A 12,067-nucleotide genomic window follows, 5' to 3' on the forward strand; every position below is an offset into this window, starting at 1 on the left:
ATGCCGTATTTTGAATACGTCCCCTCTACATGCTTAATTAATCTCTCTCTCTCTCTCTCTCTCTCTCTCTCTCTCTCTCTCTCTCTCTCTGATGCATACACATATCTTGGGGTGGTCTTTAGTGGACCGAGGTTCACACTGAAAGTAGCAGCAGACACTAGATTGACTCGTGCCTATGCAGCCCTAGGTGGTTTAGAGAGGATTTGCTCGCAAGTTTAGTTCCATGAACCTCGAACAAAGCTCTGGCTTTTCGATACTTTGGTCGCTTCAGTTATGCACTACGCGGTTCAGGTTTGGGGACCGTCTATTGACAGTGTTGGATGGACTAATATGGAGAGACCCCTGATATCTATGATTTCTAGGCTGATTAGAGCCAAGGCCTCAGTCCCACATGACATCATACGAGCGGAGCTGGCTGCCCCACCGATGGAGGTTGAGGCACTCACCAGATTAGTATCATTTGTACACAGCTTATGGGACACCACCAGGGACAGGTATGCCAGGCTTGCTCTCGAGTCATCCAGACAGCTGGCATTACAGGGAGATACATCATGTTGGTATGCACAGATGAACTCATAATTTCAGAGGCATGGTTTCAGCATGGACAGGCTGCCCCCTTTCCAGTATTCTCTTGATGCACCATCCTTGGCTCTTACACGGATGGAGACTACTAGACTCATTCGGCAGGATCTTATCCAGCTTGATAGCAAGAGGACATGGATAGAACCATCACGGGAGTTGGGTACGAAGAGGGTTTTCTATAGAGAACATCTTCTTCAACTCACGACAGACGGATTTGTCACACGGCCCAGTTACATGGACACACATCTATCTCATAGGTTACGATGTGCTATTGGCCAGATTCGCACATCTTCACACCAGCTTGGGATTGAGACAGGTAGATTCAGAGGCATACCAGCAGACAGTAGGATATGTCAGTTATGCCATGCAGAGCCAGAGACAGAGTTTCACTACATATGTCGCTGCACAGTCTACTATGAGATACGGGGACGCTTTCATTGTCTATTCAGAGATGGTTTTGACTCGTTAGACAGAGTCATGAGATATCAGGATCAAAGATGTCTAGGATTATTCCTACTTGAGATTCAGAGACATAGAGACGCTCTATTGAATGGGCAAAGACAGAGACAGTCCCAGAGACGCATCTCAGATTTCTTCAGTCCGAGTACCACAGAGTCAGAGGGGACACCATCACCAGAGAGCTCGGTTCCCACCCATACACACATCAGCGGTACTCTCATTGATCGAGCTATAGAGTTAGGGAGATCGAGACGACCGCGACTGAGGAGGGGAGCCACGCAGCACCGGCGGAGATTGCGGCAGAGGATCCACAGGATTCTAGCACGACACCCAGAATGTCGATCGGGATAGGCTTCATGCTACTGCTATATTGTATCGTGGTGACACTTATCCCCACTTTGTACCTTTATGGCATGATACCATTGCTCAGCCTACCAGCCACCCATAGGAGTCGGTAGCACTCCTATCAGTTCTTTGTTTGTAGTTTTCTTGTTTGTACCCTGACTTGGTACTAGACTCATCATTGTAATCAGTTGGTCTCATAGGTCATTTTGGCCTCTTGTAGACGTTAATATATCATTTCATTTCTCTCTCTCTCCATGTTTTTGCTCGAGCTACGCAAACACAGAGAGAGCCTGATGAGAGGAGAGGCTAGCCAGTCTCAGAGATAGATCACAGACTTCTTTAGAGCTGCCACTGGACACCCAGAGGAGTTACTACCACAGTAGAGCTCCTCGCTTTACACCAGAGGCATACTGATCAATCGAGCGACTGGGCTGGGGAGATCCAGACGCCCACAACTGCGGAGGACTACACAGCATCGACGGAGGCTGGATTAGAGGATTCGGGTCACTTTGGCTCGACATGCACGACGCCCGGTCAGACTACTGACCATGGAGGAGATTGATGAGATCTACCAGCGACCGATGCTGAATCTCCTTTGATCTAGCTATCCCAGCCAGCTGTTTAGCTGCTTAGTCCACACCTAGCAGTTTAGGATTCCATAGTATTTATTTTGTCATTTTGTCATTCTGTCATTTTGTCATCTTGTTACTCTGACTTTGTATCAGATCCACCACATTGTAACTTTCTGGTCTCATAGGTCACTTTGGCCTTTTGAAGACGTTAATATAACATTTCCCAACCTTAGAGAAAATTTTAAGCCTTAAGGTAAAAAGCCTTAAGATAAAATATTTTAAGTTTGTCCTATTCTCCCTAGTACCCTACCCCACATTTGGGGCTCGGGTTTGATGGATCCGCCTACTGAAGGGGAAGGGCCGGGTGTAGATAGCTACACCACCCCAAAAAAAACAACAGCTACATTTAAGCGGAGAAACAGAGATACTGTACTATCACTAGGATCATTACGAGTGGGGAAAATGTCCAAGATACATGATGAACTAATGATGGAGAAGGTCCAGATGATGCTCAAATCAGAACTAAACTACATGAGAGATGACATCAGGAAGGAAATGCACGCGAGCGCTGAGAGCTACAGGAACTCCATGTATGGAGACATGATGAGAGAACTAAGGAGAGAGATCCGGGGGATACAGAATGAGGAGATTCAGATCTTGAAAACGGAAGTACGAAACCTAATCAAGGCCAAAGTAAATGTAACAAAATGCGTTATGCAAAAGAAACTCGATGAGGCAGTAGCAAGTTTTGAAGCATGGAGAACAAATATGGAAAAGCACATGGGGGAAAAAAGATGCAATAATTGAGGAGCTAAAAGGAGAACTTGCAGCTTGCAAATCTGTAACTAAGGAGAAGGGAGACGACCAACCTTCGGTGCTGAAGGAGCTCGAGGACATGAAAGATCAAATGAAAACTCTACTGGAAGGAGATGAACAGAAATCGAAAACGGCATCTTCATGGGCGGAACGTCTTTTTAAAACACAAGAAAAGGTTGATGAAGCACAGAAATGGATTGAGGATGCGAAGAAATGGAAGGCCCAGATGCTCGAGACCACACCTAATTCTACCATTATTAATATGACCATTGAGGAAGAGCAGAAAAGGAAGAATCGGGCTCTGCATGTGCGGGTCACAGGAGTCAAAGACAAAGAGAATGTAGATGAAGAAGTGAAGGAACTGCTACAACGCATGGGCATCACAGAGCCTACTCACACAAGTGCATGGAGAGTGGGCAAGAAAGGAATCGATGAGAAGGGAAACGTAAAGGACCGGGCACTTATTCTCCGCTTCCCGAATATAGAAATAAGGAAAGAATTTCTAAAGAAGAGGCCAACTCTTAAGAAAACCGGTATTTTCCTGGGAGATGACCTTACATTGGCACAAGTGGCACACATACATGCAAGAGTTGATGCCAAAGATCAGGGCAGCAAGAGAAAAGGGAAAAATCGCCTTTTATAGAGAAGGGAAAGTAGTGGTTCTGGAAAAGCGCTCAGCATGACGGTGCGAGACCTATGGGGCGACGCTCCCGATAGCGGCGTGGAATTGTAATGGGTCATATAGGCTAGATGTAGGTGCCTTTGAAGACAGCTTTAGGGACAGAGACATAGTTTTCTACTCAGAGACACACCAGATACCGGGACAGCGTATGCCACATGTGAAGGGTTTTTTATGGGAAACAGCTGGTCGACCAGACAAGAGATCTCTACAAGGTAGCCGGGGGTCAGGAGGAGTAGCAGTCTTATTTAAAGAGGAGCTGAAACCACTACTACAGATTATCAGGAAAGATAAGCAAGGTATATGTGGGTGAGAATGAGAGCCGAGACAGGTAGATTTCTATATATCGCTATATGCTACTTCCCTCCAAGTACCTCAGTCCACTCCTCACCTAACGGACAGTCCCCTTTCTCCATATTGAATAATGACATATGGGAGTTCTCTAGAGATGGAGACATAGTTCTCTTAGGAGACTTTAATGCCAGAACGGCCAACTCTCAAGCAGTATTCTATGATACTTATGAGGAAATGCTCAGAGAAGTGGATTTATCACAAAGGGGGCTTACTAGAAACTCACAGGATAAAGAACAGACTGAATATGGGAGACATCTCATGGAGATGGCAACCATACATGGTTTGGCCATACTTAATGGTCTAGAGAATTTCCCGTTATCTCGGGGATTCACATGCTTCCCACACAGGCATGGGGCCAGTACAGTGGATTATGTCATGACTTCACCAAGCTTTATATCTAGTATCAAGGACTTTAAGGTGGGACCCAGACCGGTTGGCATTGCAGTGGATCATGCTCTCTTGACCTTATCAATCTCCTTCCAATACAATGCCTCTCAAGTACAAAGGAAGAAGACACACACAAGATATACTCTCACGCAAGAAACTGATTCAGTCTATGTGGAAAAGATCTATAATAGGATGCGGGCAGCCGAGCCAGATATACTGTAGAGGAGATTACTTCTCAGTTAACAAAGATACTACATGGATCAGCACAAGAGGCATACCCACATACTCAACCTGATTAGAAGAGAGGAGCTGGGAACATGCCTCAAAACAGTTGGTATGAGGAGGAATGCAGAGAGACGAGAATCCAGGTCCAGAAAGAGCTTACACTTGGGATCATCACATATAAGCAGTCTCGGATTGCTCTTCTGCGTATAGTACGTCGCAAGAAAAGGACATTTTTAGCCAAACTAGAGAAGGATTTATATCAGCTCTTCTTGAGTCAGGACTCACATGAGGCATGGTGCTTATTTCAAGAGCACTCACCGCCTCCGACGATTACTTCTCTTGAGATCTGGGGTCAATATGTAACATCATTATATATGGTATCTGGACAGCCTCCATTACCAGATCCGCTAGAGCCATGCCCTGCTGCTAGTACTTTCTTTACTACGGAAATGGTGGAAAAAGCCATTGATAAGATGAAGACAAGAAGAGCATATGATCATGAAGGTTTAGTAGCAGAACATCTGATCCATGCCAGGGATCTACTTTCAGTAGTCCTTGCTCGGCTGTTTAATCGGGTCATGTGTGAAGGATTACTTGAATCTTGGAAATTATCTACTATCGTACCTATTTTCAAGTCAGGGGATCCTATGATACTCGGGAACTATTATGGTAGGTCACACTTTGACCCGATTGTACCCATCCATTCTTGAACAAAAATTGAGTAGATGGGCAGAGAATGAGGGCATAAGAGCAACAGAACAAGCTGGATTAAGAAGGGGTTATTCCACTTTAGATCATTATTCTTACGCTCAGAGCCATTATTGAGGAAGGAAGAGTAAACGGGAGAAGGATGTATTGTTGCTTTGTGGATTTTCGGAAAGCTTTTGATACAGTACCAAGGGCCAGATTGATGCGCAGGATGCAAGAGTTAGGGGTCCCCAAAGAGATTATTTGGGGGATCATGGCCTTATATGGGTCAGTAACTGGTTATGTACGTACTCCAGAAGGGGATTCCGACATTGTTCATTCTACCGTTGGAGTAAAGCAGGGATGCCCACTGTCCCCTACTTTATTTGGTATGTACATAGATGAGGTATCAGATTACATTGATAGAGAGGGTGACAGAGGGGCTCAACTTGCAGGGTCATGGATCCCTTTGTTGTTGTATGCAGATGATATTGTATTGATAGCAGAATCACCAGATGGAATGCAGAGGCAGCTAGATGCATTACATAAATTCGCAGAGGACAGTGGCCTGTGAGTAAACTTGGGTAAAACCAAAGTTATGGTGTTTAACACCACACCGCAGTGGGTTAGGAGATCGGCACCTACATTTGCATATGGCCAGGATACAGTAGAGTACCCAGAGGCATACACATACCTTGGGGTGGTATTTGCAGGACCGAAGTTTACTCTTAAGAAAGCAGCGGATGCTAGATTATCCAGAGCCTCTGCGGCCTTGGGAGGGTTGGAGAGGATGTGTTCACAAGTGCAGTTTCAGGAACCACGAACAAAACTTTGGCTCTTTGATACTGTGGTGGCTTCGGCTATGCTTTATGGGGTCCAGATTTGGGGACCATCTGTGGATCAGGATAATTGGAAGTCAATGGCGAGACCTTTGGTATCTATGATTTCCTGAATGATTAGAGCCAAGGCCTCCGTACCACACGCGATTACCCGAGCGGAACTAGCGGCCCCTCCGATAGAAGCTCTTACCCGATCAATGTCCTTTATACATGGTTTGTGGGATACAAATAATTGCCGATATACTAGACTGGCCCTCGAATCCTCTCAACAATTAGCAATGAAAGGGGATACATCATGGTGGTATGTGCAACTGTCCTCGTGGTTTCGGAGACACGGGTTCAGTATGGAAAGATTACCCCCCTTCCAATACTCTCTTGAGGCCCCATCATTGGCAATTACACGAACGGAGATTAATAAAATCATCCGACAGGATCTTATACAGTTGGATACTAAGAGGACATGGGTAGACCCTACACAAGAATGGGGCACGAAGATGGCCGACTACAAAGAAAATTTCCTACAACTATTTGAAGATGGATTTGTGATTCGCCCGAGTTACATGGATACCCACCTGTCTCATGGTTTGAGATGTGCTATTGGTCAGATTTGTACATCCTCACACCAGTTGGAAATTGAATTTGGCAGATTTAGGGGAATCCCACGTGAGAGCAGAATTTGCAAGTTATGTGGAATGGAGCCGGAGACAGAATTACACTATATATGCCACTGCACAGTATACTATGAGATACGGGGGCGTTTTCATTGCCTCTTTAAAGAAGGCTTTGGACCTCTAGATAGAATCATGCAATACCAAGATCAAAGATGCTTAGGCTTGTATCTACTGGAACTACATCGGCACAGGGATAATCTAATGAGAAGACAAAGAGCACTACAGCCTCAGAGGCCGATCACAGATTTCTTCGGATCGAGAGAAGTAGGAGTGGAAGGAGAAGCAAGAGGCCAATAGTCAGCACAAAGGAGTACCCACAGTCATACCAAAGGCACGCTAATTGACAGAGCGACTGAGCTTAGGAAATAGAGACGACCACGACCAAGATGCAGAAGCACACTTCACCGGAGGAGACTACAACAAAGGATTAGAAGCATTCTAACCAGACACCTAGAATGCTCCTAAGAAGTTTATTTAATACTTTGTATTTAGTTTTTCACATTTATTTTCACACTTTCACACTTAGTACATTAGTACTAAGGTACCCAGACATTGTAACAGATTCACCACTTTTGTATCAGTTTGGTCTCATAGGTCATTCTGGCCTTTTGAAGACGTTAATATAACATTTCATTTCATTTCATCGGAAACCATGATCATGGCGTACTTGGTATCATTGCAAGAGACCGTAAACAAACAAGGCGAAGACTTACGAGCACTTGCAATGGAGAATGGCACACTAAGGGTACTTGTGGTTGAGAATGAGAATCTCAAGAGGACACTTGAGATGCAAACAACACGTTTGATGCAACTTGAAGAGGAAGTCAAGGAATGTAAACGCTCTCTTGTGGACTTGAATGCTTTGAAGGAGCGGATGAGCAAAGTAGAGCATGACCATGTATTGAAAGAGGAGAAATTTGACACTATGAGCCGGGATGTATGCGACATGAAAAATGTATGCACAAACAAGTCTTGGGCTGATGTATGTGGTAGCAATGTGGTTTCTAATTCCTCACTCATGCAAGCTATGGTTCAAACAAAGAATGTTGAGAATGTAGATGTGGAGGAGTTGAAGGAACGGGAGCGACGTTCCAAGAACATTGTTATTCGTGGAATTCCCGAAGAGAAGTTAGAAACACCTCCTTCTCTTGCCATTGTTATTGAATATTTCTTCAAAACACACTTTGGCATGTCCGGAGTTATGGTCTATGGAGCACATAGAGTGGGGAAGCAAGGAGCTCCTCGCTTGGGAGAACGGCCAATTGTATGCACCATGCCGGATGAGACCAAGCGAAAGATTATCCTTGATAATAGTTGGATCTATTTGAGGAATACAAAATGTTTTGTATGTGAAGATCGCACTATTAAGCAACAAAATATGCGTCGCAAGGCATATGAGGAAAAGAATAATAAAAACAAGGAAATCTCTCATGAAGAAAATGTGTCCAAGGAGGGGGCAAGTCTCTCAAGAAAATAGGGATGCGTGACCTATGAGACCGAGTTACAATTGAAAATATGCTTTTGGAATTGTAATGGATACCCATGGAATGCGGGGGTTGGCATTGATGAACTAACAAGCAAAGCCGATGTTGTACTTCTTGTTGAAACTTGGGAGCATGATACACAAAGGATTAACGGCTTGGAGGATTACAATGTACATTCATTGATGTGGTCAAAGAATCTCAAGCAACGAAGAGGACAAGGAGGGTTAGCATGTATGGTTAAGAAAGGATTGGAAGATTTTGTATCAATTGTGAAAGATGACAAGTACAAACGTTATGTATGGCTGAAAATTATGACACCAAAAAGAGCACCCATTTTTGTAGCCGGTTGCTACATTCCTCATCATGATTCTCCCTTTTATGCTTGCATGGATAGAGATCAACCATTTTCTGATTTGGAAGAGGACATTGCTTATTTCAAAGGTGAAGGTGATGTTATTGTATTTGGGGATATGAATGCTCGCACAAAAACATTGCAACATGATACTCAACAATTTGATATGCCATACATTTCAAGGGAGTTGGAGGAAGTTCACTTGTATAATCGTACTTCAATGGATGAGAAAGAGCCGGATCACTATGGAAAGTTACTTTTACACATGTGTAATAGCACGGGTATGCTCATTGCCAATGGTGTATCTTTGTGGAGTGGAACCAATGGATTTACATGTAGAAGACATAATGGGGATAGTGTGATTGACTATATGCTACTCTCTGAAGCCATCATGTATCGCATAAAGAGTTTTATGTTTGGTCAATGGACCCCGGAATCCGACCATCGCACCTTATGTATTGACCTTTCATGTGGAGAAGCAACTAAGCATGATAATCTCAGCCAAAGGAAAGAGAAGTTATCACTATGTATGGATTTCAAACGGGCACCAATGTACATTGAAATGGTTGAGCAAAAATTATGGATGACAAAGCTTCAATGTGATGCACCATTGGAAACTAAATGGGAAGCTTTCAAGAAAGCTATTTGTTCTTGTGCGGAAGAATGCTTTGCCATAAAGCATCTCCATGGTATCAACAAAGATAGATCACGCAAAAGGTGGTTTGATAAAGAATGTCAAGATGCTCGAAAGTCCTTGATAAAGCTTGATGCAACTATGGACAAAGACAACTATCAAAGTCATTTGCATACATACAAGGCATTGATTCAAAAGAAGAGAAGAAGATGGGAAGTAAAGAAACAAGAATTTCAAGTCCAAGAAAAGGCACATGCATGTGGAAGATTTTGGAGAAACTTGAGAGGCAAGCGGGTTGAGAATTTTGGTAACTTGAGTGTAGTGGATATGTACACACATTGTAGGCAATTATATGAGTAAGAAAATACTGAAAAAATGCCATTTTATGGTTCACTCCCATGTATGCCGTCTTTTTTTACTATTGAGGATGTATGCGGTGGGCTTGAAAAGTTGGCCACTCGCAAAGCGGGAGATCTTCAAGGTATCAAGCCGGAGATGATCAAATGGACGGGAGATTTTACCCATGAGTGGATGTGTGATATGTTCAACCTTGCACTTCAACACGGTATGCCTTATGATTGGAGTACTAATTGGGTTAAGCCTTTGCATAAAGGAGGGGATGTAAAGAATGTAAGCAACTACCGGACTATAATGATTGGGTCTCTTATGGCAAAGTTATTTGGGTGCATAATGGAGATGAAATTGAGTGATTGGGCTGAAGAGAATGACAAGCGTGCAAAGGGACAAGCGGGTTTTCGTCGATGCCATAGCACCTTTGATCATCTTGTCACTCTTCGTGTTCTCATGGAGGAAAGTCGGTTGAAAGGCAAGCGATTGTATTGTTGTTTTGCGGACTTTAAGAAAGCTTTTGATATGATTCCACGTAACAATTTGTGGAGAAGGATGGAAGAACTCTAAGTGCCAAGTGAGTTTATGCTTGCGGTTTCTCGAATCTATGAGAAGGTGATTTGTCAATTGCGCATGGGAAGAGAAATTTCAGAAATTTTTGTAAGCACTATTGGGGTTAAACAAGGATGTCCATTGTCACCAACTCTCTTTGGTCTATGCATCGATCAATTGGAACAAATGGTACTTGACTTTATGCAAGAAGAAGGCATTGAAGAGGTCACTATTTGCAATGCGGTAATCATGCTTTTGTTGTATGCGGATGATGTAGTGCTTCTAGCACACACTTTAGAAGATGCACAAAAGCTTATGGTTGTCCTTGAGAACTTTTGCTTGCATAGTGGGCTGATTGTAAATGAATCCAAAACAAAGGTTATGCTTGTGAAAACCAACCATAAGGAGAAGCCATGCATTGTGTACAACAACGAGACACTTGAAGTTGTTGAGAGCTTTAAGTACCTTGGCCTTGAGGTTCCATCCAATCACAAGTGGCATGAATGTGCTATGCGTCGTTTGGAAGCGGGAAAGAGAGCATATTATGCATTTGAGAACATGTGTAATGCGGGAAACATCAAGTGTTGGGTTCTCAAGAAGTATCTTTTTGATGCATTGGTGACACCGGTTCTTCTTTATGGAGTTGAAGTGTGGGGTGGGAGCATCTCAAAGTCTACTTGGAAAGAGTTTGAGAATGTCCAAAAGCGTTTTCTTACAAACTTTCTCCAAGTTAAGACACAGACACCATATATGCTCCTACTTCTTGAGTTGGGATCTCTTCCAATTGAGGTTATGGCATGGAAAGGGTTGTGGAGTACATGATAAAGATGCGTCAAAACCCCTCACATCGACTTCCTACAATTGCATGGGAAGCAAGCAAAAAAGTTCAAAAGACGCATAAAAGCAAGATCTTGAGCACGGGATGGATGCAAGACATAAAGAAGTGGTTTGGGAGATGGGATGCATTACACTTGCTACATGATGCTTCAATTGACTCTCAAGTGAATGAAGCTTTTCTACAACGCCAATGTATTACGGCTTGGGAGAAATCCGGTGGGTCACGCTTCATACATTACACCACCTATATTGCCCCCAACTACAAAACCATGTTCTTCGCTGAGAGAGGAAACCGTACTCACACTTACATGCTTGAGCCTATTCCCTTGTCCGCGATACGCACTATCGCAGCAATTCGGCTTAGCTCCCATTTCCTTCGATGCGAGATAGGGCGTTGGGGCAATGGAGAAGAGTCAAATCGATTGTGCACATTATGCTCACTGCAAGTTCGAGAGTCTGAGTACCACACACTACTAGAGTGCTCAGCTTTTGATCACATCCGAACTTGCTTCTCTCACATTTTCAGCCATAACTTAGACCTACACACTTTCCTCTCCCAGCCAAAGTGTGGGCTCTCCATTGCGACTCTCATCACTACAATTTTGGAGCATCGAGAGTCACTCATCAGCCGTACACATACTACATCACATGTAACTTTGGTCCCATAGGTCATATTTGACCTCTGAGGACGATAATAAAATCTATCTATCTATCTATCTCTCTCTCTGTGAGCGCGAGGCTGAAGGTTTGTGGCGGGCTGAGTGCGAGGGTCACTCTGCAGCAGCGAGGAGGACAACCCTCTCTCTAGCGGGCGAGGAGGACAGCCCTCTCTCTAGCGGGCGAGCAGGTTTGGCAGGCAGGTCTCTCTGAAACGAGCAGGTATGGTGGGTTGCTCTCTGAGCGCGAGCAGGTCTGGCGGGCAGCACGCATGTAGGGCTGCAACACACAATAGCTGAGAGGCACGCAGGTAACCAGCAACAGTGCTTAGGGCTGAGTAACGCGCAGTTGTTGCTGCAGATGCTGAGCAGTGCGTAGCTGTTGTAACAAGTTCTAAGCAGCGTGCAAGTGATGCAGCAGTTGTGGAGGAGTGCACATGGCAGAAAACGTCAAACAAGGCTGGGAAGTCTGCATGTGCCAGTCTCGAGGTGTTACTTTGGCTGACACAACCAGGTGCGTAACCTTCAGTAAGGTGGCAAAGTAGATCGCAGAGCAGTTGAGTAGGTCTCTCTCTCTCTCTCTCTCTC

The 12,067-nt window shown here is 44.2% G+C and overlaps 1 protein-coding gene across 1 annotated transcript in view; it reads left to right on the forward strand.

Moving 5' to 3' along the window:
• LOC147439740 (uncharacterized) overlaps positions 1–12,067 on the forward strand; it is a 296,739-nt gene that overhangs the window by 198,065 nt on the left and 86,607 nt on the right. The gene's annotated exons all lie outside the window — the stretch shown is intronic.

This window comes from Adiantum capillus-veneris, chromosome 16 (assembly GCF_014529385.1).
Source record: "Adiantum capillus-veneris isolate H3 chromosome 16, ASM1452938v2, whole genome shotgun sequence".
Lineage (NCBI taxonomy): Eukaryota > Viridiplantae > Streptophyta > Polypodiopsida > Polypodiales > Pteridaceae > Adiantum > Adiantum capillus-veneris.